The sequence below is a fragment of the Eptatretus burgeri genome, chromosome 13, assembly GCF_056783735.1.
Source record: "Eptatretus burgeri isolate ZD-2024b chromosome 13, Ebu_testis_v1, whole genome shotgun sequence".
NCBI lineage: Eukaryota > Metazoa > Chordata > Myxini > Myxiniformes > Myxinidae > Eptatretus > Eptatretus burgeri.
The window spans coordinates 73,146,082-73,162,726 of record NC_140973.1 but is presented as its reverse complement, the minus strand read 5'-3'; the positions used below and the strand labels follow the sequence as shown (position 1 = coordinate 73,162,726).

Here is a 16,645-nt window from a genome sequence, read left to right as displayed (position 1 = left end):
TGCACATGCATAAAACACATAAAAACGACAAACACTAAGATTTACCTTGAAACCGAATTCTTTGAAAGAGGAATCCAAGTGGGAGATTTACAAAATTCAATTGAAAAATATGTCAAGGCCCAGAACACAAAATGTCGATCGACGATCTCTGCCTTCACAGCCATATCATGGCAACACGTGGTCAGATGAACCTTATTTTTTAATATATCTATCAATGTCGAAGTGAGTCGTGGATTATTATATTAGGAGATCGCACAAAGAGTAAAACAAAACATGTACTGCAAAAATAAGATTTCACATTTTTCGCGGATGAGACACCTCCCGAGGCACCAACCGCACGGCACCGCAGGGCCCAACACAGGCGGAAACGTACATCTGTTGAATCGATGTTCCCTTGAGAGCACGGACACTTTTATCAAAATAAACGAAACGAACAACCAAGCAGCTTGGCGAGCACTCACCAAGTGGCTTAAGCACTCAAGCAAATACTCCGACGAAACGGTTGTTCGGATGAAGAAACGGCTCGTTTGGCACGCGATTAGAAACACATTAAACATACACCTCCCGGAGACACCTGAAATGTCAAACCACGATCGCTGACGTCTCCGGATGTTTTTAAGCATTGCAATGTTTCCAGCGATTTGTAGCTATGATGAACAGGCATTCGATAATATGAGTGAGGAAAGTGAAAATAACAACTTTATCGTTAAGAAATCGCTTCGGCCTGTTCCAAGTCAAGGCATGGTTGAGCAGGCCAAAAAAATATGGCGGCTTCAGACCCCAGCGAGGTAACGCCTTAAAACCCCAGAGAGCGAGGCGGCCGAAGATCGCCTGATGGAGGATATAATTAAATGAGGCTGTTAATTATCTTCGAAAAGGGTGTTTTAATTAACCAAAACACCCAATTTACACTTTTGCACTTCCTTGGAGTTTTCTTAGTGTACATGTAATGTTTCAGGCTGCTAGGTTTTATAGTTTTGGAATTATGGACACACGCACACACGCACGCACTTTATTTGTATTGACAATTTGATGTAGACCAACTGGGAGCAGTTTTCGCAGAATGTTGGGGGAGGAGGGGGGTAATTGGGGGTTGAAGAGTAATGTTCTGAATCATCCCCCCAAAATCCTCCATATGTTCCACAACAAAATTGTTTGGCAAGTAAATGACACCATAAACCCTGTGCCAGGATTCAGTATCGCAACTGAAACTCATCACTCGAAGTGTGGAGGGATGGGAGGACAACTTTTGCAATTTTTTTATTTTCTTATTTGTATACCTTGTCGAGGCTCGTATAAGAGCCAACACATAACACACATCATGGTGGACATGAGACAAGAGGGGAGGGAGTGGGAAGGACAAAGCAGTGGGGAACAGAGACATTAGATCTGTGGAAGGGAGAGGGATGGGATGGGGAACATGGGGAATAGAAGATGGACATTACAGGGACTTTCAGGAAGGAAAGCAGGGAATTTGAAGGAGGTGGGCTTGGGTGGATTATCGGGGGTAGAAAAGATCGAGGATTTGGATGGGGGATGATAAGAGGTGGTGGTGAACAGCTGTTTTGAAGTCCTGGATGGAAGAATGGGAATGAATAGAGTGAGGGAGTTTATTCCAAAGGCGGGAAAAAAAGAGGAATGAAAGAGTGAAGGTGAGCAGTGATTCGTGATTTTGGTAGTTTTACCAGAAGGGGGTTGTTGGCGGACCTTGAGCGCCCTGCAGAAATGTGGTGGGGACAAATCGCAGAGAGAGCAGAGAGCAATAACTGACGATGCTGAGAAGGTTGGTCAGTTCTGGTTGTTCAATTTACCATGAGATCTAACCAACATATACAGCTGGCACAGCATATTCAGGTCACACCAACTATTTACCACTTGATGAATATTATAACTTTCACCTGAAATTCAATTCAGATGGGGACTGGGGGTAGTCCCACACAAGAATGGATTCCAGCAAAGGATGCCGGTGACATGACAACTTGCGTCCATTTCATGGAAAACAACGTGGAACATGTACATCCCTGACCAACTTCGGATTTTCCAACCGTGCTTTCGAGTATCCAGTCTTAATATTCTGCATCACATTTCTCCAACCATGGTATATAGTTTTGAGTAATCACGGTTTTCTGCCATTTCAAATCTGCCGCCACCACGTTCAAGCACCTGCCTCGAGTGGTGCATTAAGCTGTGACCCCACACTTAATGCGCCTTGTTCTGTCTCGTGTTGTTCCTCATATGAAGTAGATGTAGGAGGTGAGAGGTTTGATGATGCTGATGCCAGTAAAGTGGAGAAGACATTACAGTCTCATGCCCAGGAGTTAACTGAGGACTGAAATGAGCTGGTAGAATCCTTCAGTGACAATGAAAACGAGGATGATAATGTGGTGAAACATCCGAAGCTGACCCTTTTGAGGGCTGGAGGACCTCATGATACCATACAAAGAGTTACTGAAATATCTCCAAAAGAAAAGGAAGCAATCCTCAATCTCTAGTTTTATTAAAAGACCCACCATCACCACAAACACCACTGCTTGAGACACCACCACCACCACCACAACTGCCTGTACACCTCCACACATGCCTCCCCCATTCACCAGTGCACTGTGTTTTGGCCCATCTCATATGCCAGTTATCCTGTCTCATGATTAGGGTTTTTTCCATTCAGGATGTTGAGCCTGTGCCTGAGGAGGAGGGGGACAAACCTCTCATCCCTCTAACCGCCCCCCCTCCCAACATCACCATCATTGTCACTGTCATCATCATAGTTATCGTTATCTGGGCCTTGCTATCAATATTAAGAATAAGTAAAAGTATTTTTGTTCATTTGGGATACGGTATATGACACAGTGGTCTACAAAAGTATTCACCCCCCTCCAAAGTTTCACACTTTTGATGCCACCTGAGCTTATTTCATGATGTTTTTCAAATCAAACTTGACATATAAAATCTTTACAAACTACTCCAAAGTGATAAAGCTAAAAAATGCAGATAAAATGTGAATAAGTTTGACTAACAGAGAAAATCAGATGATTCTTAGTTGCATAAGTATTCAAACCCTTTACTGAATTAACTCAAAATCACTTCAGGAGTAAATTATTTGTTTGAAGAGTTATAAAATAAGTGTAATGTGTTTCAGTTGTATGTACCATAATCAGTGGTTTAACTTAGAAATGAAGCTTCCCACTTATCTAAGGGGTTTTAAGGTGTAACTCACTTGGTCAACCAACAAGGCAAACATGAAGAACAAGAAGCGTTCCAAAGAAGTCAGACATGAAGTTGTGGAGAAGCACCGTTCAGGAGAGGGTTATGAGAAGATTTTAGTCACTCATTATCCCTTTGATAACGGTGACATCTATCATTAAAAGTGAAAGATGTATCATACCACCAAGACTCTACCCAGCTCACGTCACCCATCCAAACTCAACTGTCCGGCAAGCAGGAGACTGGTTTGGGATGTCACTGTAATTCCAATGACTTTGAAAGATCTGCAAGGCTCTATGTCTGAGATGAAGGTCAGTGTTCATTAATCAACATTATCCCATTCCCTTCACATTGCTGGCTTATATGGACAGTTGGCAAGAAAGAAGCCATTACTGAAAGACTCATCTAAAAACTCAGGGAATTTGTGAAAAAGCATCTTCATGATACTGCAGGCATGTGGAGAAAAATTTTGTGGTCAGACGAGATACAAATCGAACTTTATTTATTTTTGTTTGTATACCTTGTCGAGGCTCGTATGAGAACTAACACACAACACACAGCATGGGGACATGAGACAAGAGGGGCGGGAGTGGGAATGACAAAACAGTGGGGAACAGAGACATTAGGAGATTTGTGGAAGGCAGAGGTATTGGGCGGGGAACATGGGGAATACAAGATGGACACTACAGGGACTTTCAGGAAGGAAAGCAGGGAATTTGAAGGTGAGCTTGGGTGGATTATCGGGGGTAGAAAAGATCGAGGATTTGGATGGGGTGGTGATTTCATGATAAGAGGTGGTGGTGAACAGCTGTTTTGATGGCCTGGAGGGAAGAATGGAATTGAATAGAGTGTGGGAGTTTATTCCAAAGATGGGGAAAAAGATGAATGAAAGAGTGAAGGTGAGCAGTGATCCGTGCTTTTGGTAGTTTTACCAGAAGGGGGTTGTTGGCGGATCTTGAGCACCTTGCGGAAATGTGGTGGGGACAAATCGCAGAGAGAGCGGGGGGGGCGAGGCTGGAGAGGAGACGGTAGAAGACAAAAAGACCACCGACCAGCCTGCGGTGAGAGAGAGAGAGAGAGAGAGAGAGAGAGAGAGAGAGAGAGAGAGAGAGAGAGAGAGAGAGAGAGAGAGAGAGAGAGAGAGAGAGAGAGAGAGAGAGGCCCAAAGACTCAGCCTCGTCGCGGGAGATGCCAATGATCCGAAATGCCTTAGTTTCCATAGCGTGAAGCCGAGAAAGGTGGGAGGCAGGAGCACCAGCCCAGAGGGGAGAGCAGTACTCCATCAGGCTGCGGACAAAAGCTTTGTAAGTGGTCAGGAGCTCAGCTGGGCCAAGGAAGGACTTTGCATGACGGAGAATTCCCAGTCGGCGACTGGCTTTGGAGGCCAGGTTTGAAATGTGGCCTTCCCAGGAAAGGTCATGGCAGATAGTGAGACCCAGACGCTTGAAAGAAAGGACTTCTTCCAGAGGATTGTTGAGAAAGTGGATGGGGGGGTTTTCTAAACGGTCCTTTTGAAGAGATAGAGTGAGAGTGTGAGATTTGTCTGGATTGAAAGACATGTTCCACATGTTGGACCAGTTTGCGATTTTACCCAGATCTGCAGTGAATGAAGAAGCTGCGACATGCTGGTCTGAGGGATGACCGATGGTACAGCAGAGGGTGGAGTCATCAGCAAAGTGATAAAGAGGATTTTCCAAAGAGTCGGAGAGATCATTGATGAAACCCAGAAAAAGAACAGGGCTCAGAACGCAACCTTGAGGAACTCCAGCCTGGACTGGAAGAGGGGATGAAAGAACTCCATTTAGGGCCACACGTTGACTGCAACAGGAGAGGAAGTCTGCGCGCCATGAGTGGAGATGGCCTTGGATACCATAGGAAGAGAGTTTGGTGAGCAGGGCAGGGTGCCAGACCGTGTCAAAAGCACGTGATATGTCTTGGGATATGGCTCTGATTTCATGTCCGGCATTGAGGACCTCCATCCATTGCTGGGAGAGCAGAAGCAGCATATCCAGGGTGGAGTGACCTGGTCTGAAACCAAATTGATGATCGGAAATCAAGCCATTGGAGAGGAGAAGGATTTAATGTCTGAGGCGATGATGTATTCCATAACCTTGCTGATGATTGGCAGAAGGCCGATTGGTCTGTAGTTGCAGGGGTCTGTTTTTGCACCTTTTTATGCAGGGCAGTAATGTTTGCTGATTTCCAAGCAGATGGCAGATGACCTTGAGCAAATGAGAGGGTGAATAGAACAGAGATAGGGTGAGCAAGAGCAGAGAAGCAGGTTTTTAGGACACGTGGGCTGATGCCATCTGGACCGGTTGCAGAATCTGCGTCGAGGTTTGACAGCAATTGGTCGAAATTCAAAGTATTATGTCTGGCGCAATCCTTACACGGCATATCACCCAGTCAACACCATCCCTAGTGTCAAGCACGGTGGTTGTAGTATCATGTTATGGGGCTGCTGTTCAATAATAGGCACTGGCAAGCTTGTCAAGATGGAAGCGACAATGGACGGTTCAAAGCACAGGAGAATCCTTGATGAAAACCTGCTTGAGACAGCTATGAATCTGAAACTGTGTCGGAGATTCATATTTCAGTTGGATTCCACATTGAAGTGGGTGAATAAGAAGAAAATATATGTTCTTGAGTATCCCAGTTAAAGTCCTGACTTGAACCCAATTGAACATTTATAGTGAGACATAGTCCATCGGCGATCCCCATCAAACTTGTGAGAACTAGAGCAATTTTCACATGAAGAATGGGCAAAGATTTCACCATCTCACTGTGAAAAGCTGGAAGAGACCCACCAAAAAAGACTCATAGCAGTCATTGCTGTAAAACTTGATTCTACTAAGTACTGACCTCAGGGGCTGAATACCTTTACAACCAGTGAATTTTGATTTGGACATGTTTTTTGCAGGTATTCCTGACATGTAACCATCAGATAAATGATCCACAGCCGTATTGACCATCAGAATAACTGCTCAGGAAAAGCCCGCAGTGTGCTTAATTAAATGTCCTGTAAGTCCAAGGTGTAAATAAATCGTCCAACTCCAAGCCAATGTATCCCGATGGAAAGGAGGTAGATGAGCCTCCGTTGGGCTAACGGCGATCTCGCATGCATAAACGTATCGTAAAGAGGAAAAGGCTATCCCATAAGAAAGGGAATCAATTCTATACCCTTCTCCAATGCATCAAAGTTAGAATCCCACCAGACAAGGGGATGGGTCTATCCTGGACATGCATTTAGGGAAATAACTGTCTGAGGCCCTGAATGTTGTATTCGTGAGTCAGATCCGATTCTGAAATCCATAATAATATAATGAGTCATTCCATCTGAAATCACCAAATTTAAGAAAATGTTCCCAGTTGACCCCCTCAGATTTACTTTAAACTTTCATAAAATAGTGCATAGGTATTAAAATGAAGCGGCATAAAATTTTAGGTCCATACATGAGGTCAACTCCGAGATATTGAGGGTTGAAAATGTGGTTGTGGCCCTATTTTTATGGTCGTTGCAAGAATCACAAAATGAACGGCTACTTTTAAACTCCCACAACTTTTTAAATATTAATGCTAGAGCCTTGAAATTTTCAGAGATTATTCTTCTATAACTGCTCTGTAAGAAACAAACATAAAACTGAGTATACCTCTATTAAATTTTATGACCTGATCAGTTGAAATCCAGAAAAAAATTTTGGTTTTGTTTGAAGACCCAACTTTGAGACCCCATATATTTTTATTGACCCATCCCAGAACTTTGAAATTATTTCAGGTAATAACTGTATGGTAGTAGTATTCAAATACATGTTTACTTTTCTTAATCAGTCATATATAATACAGTCATGATCCCTCAAAAATTGAAAATTTTCATTTTTCCCCAAAATTCAGGTGAGGATTGCAAATATATGACAAGGTCAACCACCTCAAATTGTTCACCCTTGGAAAGAACATATTCAAGTTTACAAAAGTGTCAAATATCAAAGTGGTATATTTTTTTAAAATATATTTTCTATTTTTTTTAAACTGTTTTTAACACAGTCGTGAATGCATGAAGTGTGTGAATGGTGTGGGCACCATGGTAATCATGAATGATTAGTTATATGATTCAAATTAATAATACAAAATATATCACATACTGCAACAACAATGTAATAAAACATTTCACGTAAATGATGTGAATAGGTCCTTGATCTGCTTTTCCAAGTCAGGTGTGAGCTTGTACTGCTTCCCAGTTGATGTTAGGGGAACATCAATAACTTTCATCACATGGACTGAAGGAACCCAACAAATGTCCTCCCTTGAATGTAACTATATACACTGCTGACATCAGCAGATCAGCTACTATTCCTGAGTTCTATTTTTCGCCCCAGCCAGATGAGTTAAGCTCTTGCTATTTACAAATTAGAAACAAAGAATTACAAATTCAAATTTCAGGTCAGGTCAGGTATGGGAGCATGTGCCAGAACAGCACGTCGCTGCGTCCACTTTCCGCCGATACTCCAGGGGCCTCCGTCTGGCCATCCCCCAGGCAGATGCCAGGCCCAACCCCATCTCCTTGAGATGATGGTCAACCTGTTGCAACCATGAGGCACGTGGTCGACCCACTGGCCTCCTCCACTCATGAGACTCCCTCGCTGAGAGAATCTGGTGAGCAGGATCAGAGTCAGGAAAACGAGCCACATGTCCATACAGCCGCAACTGACGCCCACGGACTATGCAGGTAACAAATCTCATCCGAGTCTCTCTCAGCAACCGCTCGTTGGACACAAAATCCGACCAGCGATAGCCAAGGATTCTCCGAAGAGACCTGGTACCAAAGGAATTAAGTCTCCGTCTCAGATCCTTGGTCAGAGTCCAAGTCTCGCACCCATAGAGCAAGACTGGAAGTACCAAGGACCTGAAGACTCGGACTTTCGTCCTCCCGCACAGGTACCGGCAGCGCCACACCCCATGATCCAGTGAATCCATGACTCCCCAGGCCCGACCCAGACGTCTATTGACCTCTGACTCGCAGCCAGCAGAGACATGAATATCACTGCCAAGGTAAGTGAATCTCTCCACGACCTCAACATCCTCACCACAAACAGACACAGACAGGACAGCAGCATCCAAGATGTCACCGAAAGCCTGGATCTTAGTTTTGACCCAAGAAACCCGTAATCCCAACGGCTCCGACTCCTCATTCAGCACCTCGAGGGCCCCCAAGAGGATGTCTAAAGTCTCCGCAAAGATGACTGCATCATCTGCAAAGTCAAGGTCCGAGATCTTGACATTCCCAAATGACGCACCACAACTTGATCTCTCCGACATCCTCCCTAGAATCCAGTCCATACAAGTGCTGAAAAGTGTGGGGGCAAGGACACATCCCTGACGAACTCCAGTAACAACTGGAAATAAGTCAGAGATGGTACCACCACACTTCACAGCACTCTCAGTACCAGAGTAGAGTTCAGACATCAGATCGATCAGTTTTGGTGGCACCCCACGAAGACCAAGAATCCTCCAGAGGACATCCCGATTCACTGAATCGAACGCTTTACAGAGATCAACATAGGCTGCAAGCAGCCCCTACCAAAACTCTCGTCTGCGTTCGGTGAGGACACGAAGTGCAAGGATACAGTCAATCGTTGACCTCTTTGGTGTAAAGCCTGACTGCTCTGGACGCTGGTGCTCAAGCAGATGGTAGCGAACCCTATCGAGAATTATCCGAGCAAAGACCTTGCCCGGCACTGAGAGCAGCATCACCCCTCGGTAGTTGTTGCAGTCTTGGCGATCACCCTTCCCTTTCCAGAGAGGGACAACAAGGCCCCTCTTCCAGTCAGTTGGGATGATGCCTGTGTTCCAGGCAGAGCACAAAACTGCATGCAACGACACGAGTGCAGCATTTCCACCAGCCTTGAGAAGTTCGGCATGGATGCCACAGATCCCTGGAGCTTTGCCCCGTTTCAACTGGTTCACCGCAGCCCGTGTTTCCACAAGCGTAGGTGGACCACAGTTGATTCGAGGGTCAGCAACAGGGATTGTAACACCCTTGACGTCCAACTCGACAGTTGGGGGATCAGCCTGGTACAACCGCTCAAAGTAACCGGCCCAGCGGGCCTTCACTTCAGACTCCTCTGTCAAGAGCCTACCACTCTCTGCTCGAACTGCAGTGCTCCGAGGGATGGGCTTGGATGAACGTAATGCGCGAATTCCCCTGTAAGCGGGATGAGAATCACCTGTCCACAGGTGATGCTCTACCCCCTCACAGATTCCTCGCACATAGGCCTCCTTGTCCACCCTCAGTGCACGTACAGTTTTACGCCTCAGCTCCCTGAACAGCTCAGCTCTGCCATTCAGCCTGGCCCTGCGACTCTGGTCAATGGTATCCAGTGTCCCTTGAGAGACAAAATTCTTCTTTGCCCTGCGGTGAGCTCCAAGGCATCCACCGGCAACATCAAGGACGGTGGTCTTGAAGGCGCTCCACAACTCTTCAGGACCCCCCAAAGCACCCAGACCCCCAAGTGTCCACTCAGCCTGTTCGCAAACTCCTCAGCTACTCTCTCATCCCTGAGCTTGGCAACATCCAGCCTCGGCTGGGATGGTACCATTCTCCAGGATTTAAGGTGCAGCTTTAGAGTTGCTACAACAAGCCTGTGGTCAGTATTGAGGAACTGAGCACTCCGGTAGACCCTGCAGTTCTGGATCATCCTCCAACGACTGTCAATGAGGACATGGTCAATCTCCTTTGCCACACCGCCAGCGTTGGAATACCAAGTCCAGCGATGAGCTTGTGGGCGCTGAAACCATGAACCAGCCACTCTAAGTCCATGACTTCTTGCAAAGTCAAGGAACTTAGTGCCATTCTGGTTCATAGTTCCTGACCCATGGGGACCAACACACACCTCATAACCGTCCCTATCAGTTCCAGTCGATGCATTGAAATCCCCCAAGACTAGAAGTGTATCTCGTCTGGGGCACTGATCAACCACAGACTCGAGTGTGGCTTAGAATGCATCCTTCACGGTGAGATCACTCGCCTCAGTCGGAGCATAAACAGAGACCAGGGAAATGACACCTAAGGAGTGACGAATCCTTAATCTCATAACACGCTCGTTGACCGGTGTTACCTCAATTATCATTGGGGTCAGCTTATTGGACACAGCTACAGCAACTCCTTGGGTATGGTAACCATCAGAGCGACCAGACCAATAGTAGGTGTAACCACCCACCATTATCTCGCCGCAATCCGGTCTCCGAACCTCAGAGAGAACTGCAATCCCGATGTCCAAACGCTTGAGCTCAGATGATAACAGAGACAGGTGATCATCCTCTCTTAGGGATAGGACATTCCAGGCACCCACCCGAAGGGACCGCCTCAGGTTAACCCAGGGAGACCGCCGTCTGGTGGACGACACCTCAGCACCACTCCGACACACTCTCCCGCAATCTGACCCAGGGATGTTACCCCGTGGTTTCCCTCCTATCAAAGATTGGGGGTCCCGAAGGCTTTGCCCTAATCCCGTCATCCGGTGAGCTGCCCTGCGAAGGGAAGCTGCACAGGAGGTACTCCCACGGAGTGGGTTTTCAGATTTTTTTGCGTTTTTGCGTTTTGCGGAATGAAGGGTTTTACGGTGGCCGGAGTGCAAATCCTGCCACCAACCTCCTAATACGAAGTGACCCAACTGCAGGAGGACGTCCGCAGACACAGTTGGGCACTACATATGGATGGCCGTTGGCTCACAAGGAGCTCCTCCGCCCTTTGACAGGTTTTGTTTTTAATCCTGCTGGGTGTCCATATCCAAACACCCTCCTCACCAGAAAACCTGGTGGGGGAGACGGTTTAGTCGCCGACAACCCGACCATGGAACAGGTTAGTACAGGTTTACATGGTACCTGTAGCAGGTCACAGATCGAACCTGACCTGACAGAAAATTTCAAAATTTATGGTATCCTAATAGCAGATGTTTCAAAGCAAAACTAATAGCAAAATTTCAAAGTTCATGGTATCCTAATAGCAGATGATATGTATGTACATTGTATATACATGTACTACATATATGTATATACATGTACTACATTGTATATACATGTACTACATGTAAAAGGCTGTTCATGAAATAGCACACACAATGCGCACAGCACTGGCAGAACATCATTTATTCAAATATTTTTAAAATATTGATAGAAACATTATACCACTTTGATATTTGACACTTTTGTAAAGTTGAATATGCTCTTTCCAATGGTGAACAATTTGAAGTGATTGACCTTGTCATGTATTTGCAATCCTCACCTGAATTTCAGGGAAAAATGAAAATTTTCAATTTTTGAGGGATCATGACTGTATTATATATGACTGATTAAGAAAAGTAAACATGTATTTGAATACTACTACCATACAGTTATTTCCTGAAAAAATTTCAACCTTCTGGAATGGGTCAATAAAAATATATGGGGTCTCAAATTTGGGTCTTCATAAAAAAACCAACATTTTTTTTCTGAATTTCAACTGATCAGGCCATAAAAATTAATAGAGGTATACTCCGTTTTATGTTTGTTTCTTACAGAGCAGTTATAGAAGAATAATCTCTGAAAAGTTCAAGGCTCTAGCATAAATGTTTAAAAGTAGCCGTTCATTTTGTGATGCTCGCAACGACCATAACTATTGTGATGCCCTATTGTGATGCTCGCAATAGGGCCACAACCACATTTTCAACCCTCAATATCTCGGAGTTGACCGCATCTATGGACCTAAAATTTTACGCAGCTTCATTTTGATACCTGGGAACTATTTTATGAAAAATTAAAGTAAATCTGAGGGGGTCAACTGGGAGACCTTCAGTGATATGAGGTGGAATGACTCATATATGCTGCCTCATCAAGTTTATATATATATATTCAATATATACAGTATATATATATATATATATATATATATATATATATATATATATATATATATATATATATATATATATACAGTATATATATATATATATATATATATATATATATATATATATATATATATATATATATATATATATTGTTACGGCTGTGGAAATTCGCAAACCACCATTCAGGACCCTCGGGTGAGATATCTTCATAGGTACATGTGTAGTTAGCCCCAAACCCGTTGTAGAGGGAATTTATATGATTCATTTGGGCTGCGACACTTTGAGTTAGCCATTTTTTCTGTTCTATCTTTATTTTGAACCAACCACGTCCCAACCGCCATCACACAACAAACACCACGCCAGCCATCGTCACCAACTGCAACCACGCTCCAACCCTCGGACAACAACAACAACGCCAACAGCCACGACCTTTACCTTCACAACTCGCTCCCACATCATCGCATCACCGCCATTCCCAAACGGCACCATAACCATCGAATCACCACCGAAAACCCTCCACCACCTTCACCTCTCTCCTTCTACGGCCATTCCTGCACCACCTGTGAACACTGAGCGTCGGGCTGTCTCGGGCCCGTTCGGCGATTGGTGCCGAACGCACCGAGCCGCGATCACAAATAGCGGCCTTTCCGAGGGAGAATTCGGATCAAGAACGCTACACGCCCACTTTTCCTCCGTCCAATTTGCAAGCGCGGGGCTGCTTGGCCCTGCCTCCAGGCGCGTCTGTGAAATGGATATATGCAAATTCTAGGATCAGGGGAGATTCACGCCCCCTTTCGTCCGACCAATGGGCGAGTGTGGCTCCGCCCCCGAGGTCATCCTGATCCGGATATTTGCATATTAGCTGCTCCCGCCGGCCTAAAAGAAGGCGAGCGCAAGGCGAATGAGTCAGTCGAGTCGGGTGGCGAAGTCATCGGTGTGTCATCGAGTTGGGTTCTGGAGTCGGCTGAGAAGAGTTGCGGGAAGAGGCAAAGGAGCTCGGGTCCGAGGCGAGAAGGATGGCGGTCGGCGACGAGGTCACGGTGTGGGATCGCTCGTCGCGGGACCCAAGCCAGCCAGCCATTCTCCTCCCCCAGGGCATCAACAATTCCCCCTTTCCCCCTCGCTGAGATAGTGCAAAAAGGGGGCCCCGTTCCCACCCCACTCCAAGCGTCGTGACAACGAAACCCGCCAAGGAGCACGGAGTCGGGGCACAGCCACATCTGCGGCTCGTCCGCCAACGCGTCACAAGGACACGGGTAGGACCCACCCGGTCTCGCGGACCTGGCTGCTCCTTCAGGTCACGCGCGCATATTGGCCTACAGGCCCGTCTGCCCCCTTGTCTATGAGGGTGGCTTCTTTCCTTTGCTTTTGAGTAAATGTGTGTTGGCGCCATCTGTAAAGTAGAACTGTATAAGTGTTGCCGTGTGTGCGCGTAGTCGGTAGTAACTCTGCGTCGTTGTTGCTTTTGTTTTGGTTGCTATATGTGCATTTTGACTGTACGGCTGTATATATGGGCTTTCCGTGTGCCGGGAAATAAATGTGCATTGTGTGAACTGTTTTCCCGTTTCGCTTCGTCTTTTCTTTATTGACCCTCCATCCTGCTTCACGTAAAGGGTTTGTAGTGGGTGCAAAACGCCCGGTAAATAATCTAAACCATTGAGGTCGACGATAACACCGCTCGGTTATCCCGATAGTACGGAACGGGCCGCCCAAGCGGCTCGTGTCCGGAGTCGATCTGCGGCGAGGTACGATCGCCCGGTTTACCATCCGCGTGGGTACTTATGTAGGTCGAGTTTGGCGAACAACCTTATTCTATGCGGGTGGCCGATTGGCACGATTGTGGTGAGGTTGAAAGGCCCACCCGTGACTGGCTCCGGGCGATAGTTTCCGGAGGCTCACGACTGAATCGTCCGTCCGGTGGGCGACGCGGTCGCGATTCGAGTGACGTGACCGTCCACACGCCAGCGGGCGCGAATTCGCAACTATATATATATATATATATATATATATATATATATATATATATATATATATATATATATATATATATATATATATATATATATATATATATATATATATATATATATATATATATATATGTGTGTGTGTGTATACATACAGGGTGAGTCAGAAGTAGCACCCAATTTCTGTCAGTTGATTGTTTGCCATTTGTATTGCAGTGTACAAGAAGGTAGAAATAAATGAATGACATGTTTATCTAACCATTTATTCAAGAAAGAAATATTACGGAACTGTACCAAGCTGTTTTACTTGCAATATTCAAAGTGCCCTCCCTCATGATCGATGCACAATTGCAGCCGAGCAAGCACAGAGCGGCACACACGTCTGCAGAATTCAATATCAATTTCCTCAAACTTTGCAGTGATTTGAGCCTTCAATTCCTGAATAGTACGAGACTTTTCACGATAAACAAGGTCTTTCATGAGCTCCCAAAGAAAGAAATCTGGAGGTGTAAGGTCTGGGGAGCGTGCCGGCCACTCGATCGGACCGCGGCGGCCGATCCACTTTCTGGGAAAGTTTTCATTAAGCCACTGACGAACATAACGTCCATAATGAGGTGGAGCTCCATCATGCTGGAAATAACAGTCCTGATCTTGTACCCTGGGCCAAAAGAAGGTTTGCAGCATATCCAGGTAAATTTATGCAGTGACAGATCCCTCAAAGAAAAAGGGTCCAATTATCCCGAATGGAGATATGGCTGCCCAAACTGTCACTCCAGGTAAATTTACCTCCATCTCAACTGTCACTCTTGGGTTATTCGCAGCCCAGTAGACACAATTGTGTCTGTTAATTGTGCCATTAAGCTTAAAACATGCCTCATTTGACAACCAGATGTTGTCTAGCACTGTGTCCTCTTCGTGAAGTTTAGTTAAGAACTCTGCAAAATTGAAGACTGCAGTCATCATCTCCATCATGAAGGGCATGCAGTAAGCGTGGATTGTAAGGTTTCCATTTTTTCTGGTGAAGGATACAGATAACACTTGATTGGCTCACTTCCAACTCTGCAGATAAATGGCGAGTTGACTTTTGTGGACTTTGTTCCAGTCTTCTGATGGCTTCTTCAGCCTTAGCTACTACATTCGTTGCAGTTTTCGGACTACCAGACTTCTTTACAGTGGCTACCGACCCTGTTGCTTCAAATTTCTCGACAATCAATCGTATGTTTCTTCCCTGAGGTGGGTTAATATCGAATTCCAGTGCCAAATGGTGTGCCACCATCGTTGGTTGTTCATTACATTTGTAGTAATGTTTCACGGCCACAATGCGTTGATTCATTGAAAGAGCATATTCAAGTTTACAAAAGTGTCAAATATCAAAGTGGTATATTTTTTTATATATTCATAGTTCATAGTTCATAGTTCATATAAATTCATAGTTCAATTTGGTGCAAATTCAGTAACTTTCCAAACTCGCAGCAATAACCTGCAAAACAAAATCAAAAATAAATAAATTACGAATATTAATAATCTGCAAGACAATTATTAATATGACTTCCCAGAAAGAATCTGAGAGCCGAAAAAACAGAAATCGGGCGCTACTTTTGACTCACCCTGTATATATAGTGTTACGGTTGTGGAAATTCTCATTACACCATAAAGGGCCCTCAGGTGAGATATCTCTGTAAGTACATGTGTAGTTAGCCCAAACCCATTGTATAGAGGGAATTTATGTGATCCATCCGGGCTGCGATGCTTTGAGTTAGCCATTTTTCTGTTCTATCTTTTATTTCAAACAAACATCTCAGAGGTCGGGGCCAGGCGCGACCACGCTGACGGTCGTGGGAGAGGGACTCACCGGCCACGGAAAGGGAAGTCGCGACTCCTTTTCCTTTTCCTTTGCTTTTTGTGTAAATGCTTGTGGTGGCGCCGTCCGTCAAGTAGTATTGTTTTAAGTGTTGCCGTGTGTCGGCCTTAGTCGGTTGTAGCTCTGCATTTGCTTCTATTGTTTTAACTGTTTTATGTGCATTTTTCTTTTGCTGTATATACGTGCCTTACGTGCCTTCTGTGTGAAATAAATATGCATTGTGTGAACTTGTTCGCCGTTTCGCTGCGTCCTTTCCTTTGTTTGAATCTCCATTTTGCATCAGGTAAGGGGTTCGTAGTGGGTTTAAAACGCCCGGTAATTATTCGGAACCGTCAAGGCCGATGATAACACCGCTCGGTTATCACTGTAGCACAGAACGGACCGCTTAAGCGGTTCGTGTCCGGAGTCGGCCTGTGGCGTGGTGCGATCGCCTGGTCGACCACTCGCGCAGGTACTTTGGTAGGTCGAATTTGGTGAGCAACCCTATCCTGTGCGGGTGGGCAATTGGCACGATCGTGGTGAGGTTAAACCCCCACCTGTGACTAGCTCCCGGCGTTGTTATGAGAGGGTCACGACTGAATTGTCCGTTCCGGTGGGCGAGGCGGCCGCCATTCGAGTCGAGCGGCCGATCGCACGCCGGCGGGCGCGAATTCGCAACAAAACATATATATATATATATATATATATATATATATATATATATATATATATATATATATATGTATATATATATA

General features: G+C 45.3%; 2 protein-coding genes across 10 annotated transcripts in view; one reads left to right on the top strand and one right to left on the bottom strand.

The window, feature by feature from the left end:
- Positions 1-16,645, bottom strand: part of LOC147014765 (uncharacterized) — a 199,316-nt gene that overhangs the window by 147,619 nt on the left and 35,052 nt on the right. The window contains exon 1 of one of the 9 annotated variants that reach the window (XR_015050903.1): positions 462-560. The exons of 7 other annotated variants lie outside the window; for them this stretch is intronic. The gene's annotated coding sequence lies outside the window, so the exon portion shown is untranslated. Of the gene's footprint in view, positions 1-45; positions 422-461; positions 561-16,645 lie in introns of those variants that run through there. One more of the 9 variants, XR_015050902.1, reaches the window with a different exon arrangement.
- Positions 1-16,645, top strand: part of LOC147014766 (prostacyclin receptor-like) — a 69,804-nt gene that overhangs the window by 47,229 nt on the left and 5,930 nt on the right. The gene's annotated exons all lie outside the window — the stretch shown is intronic.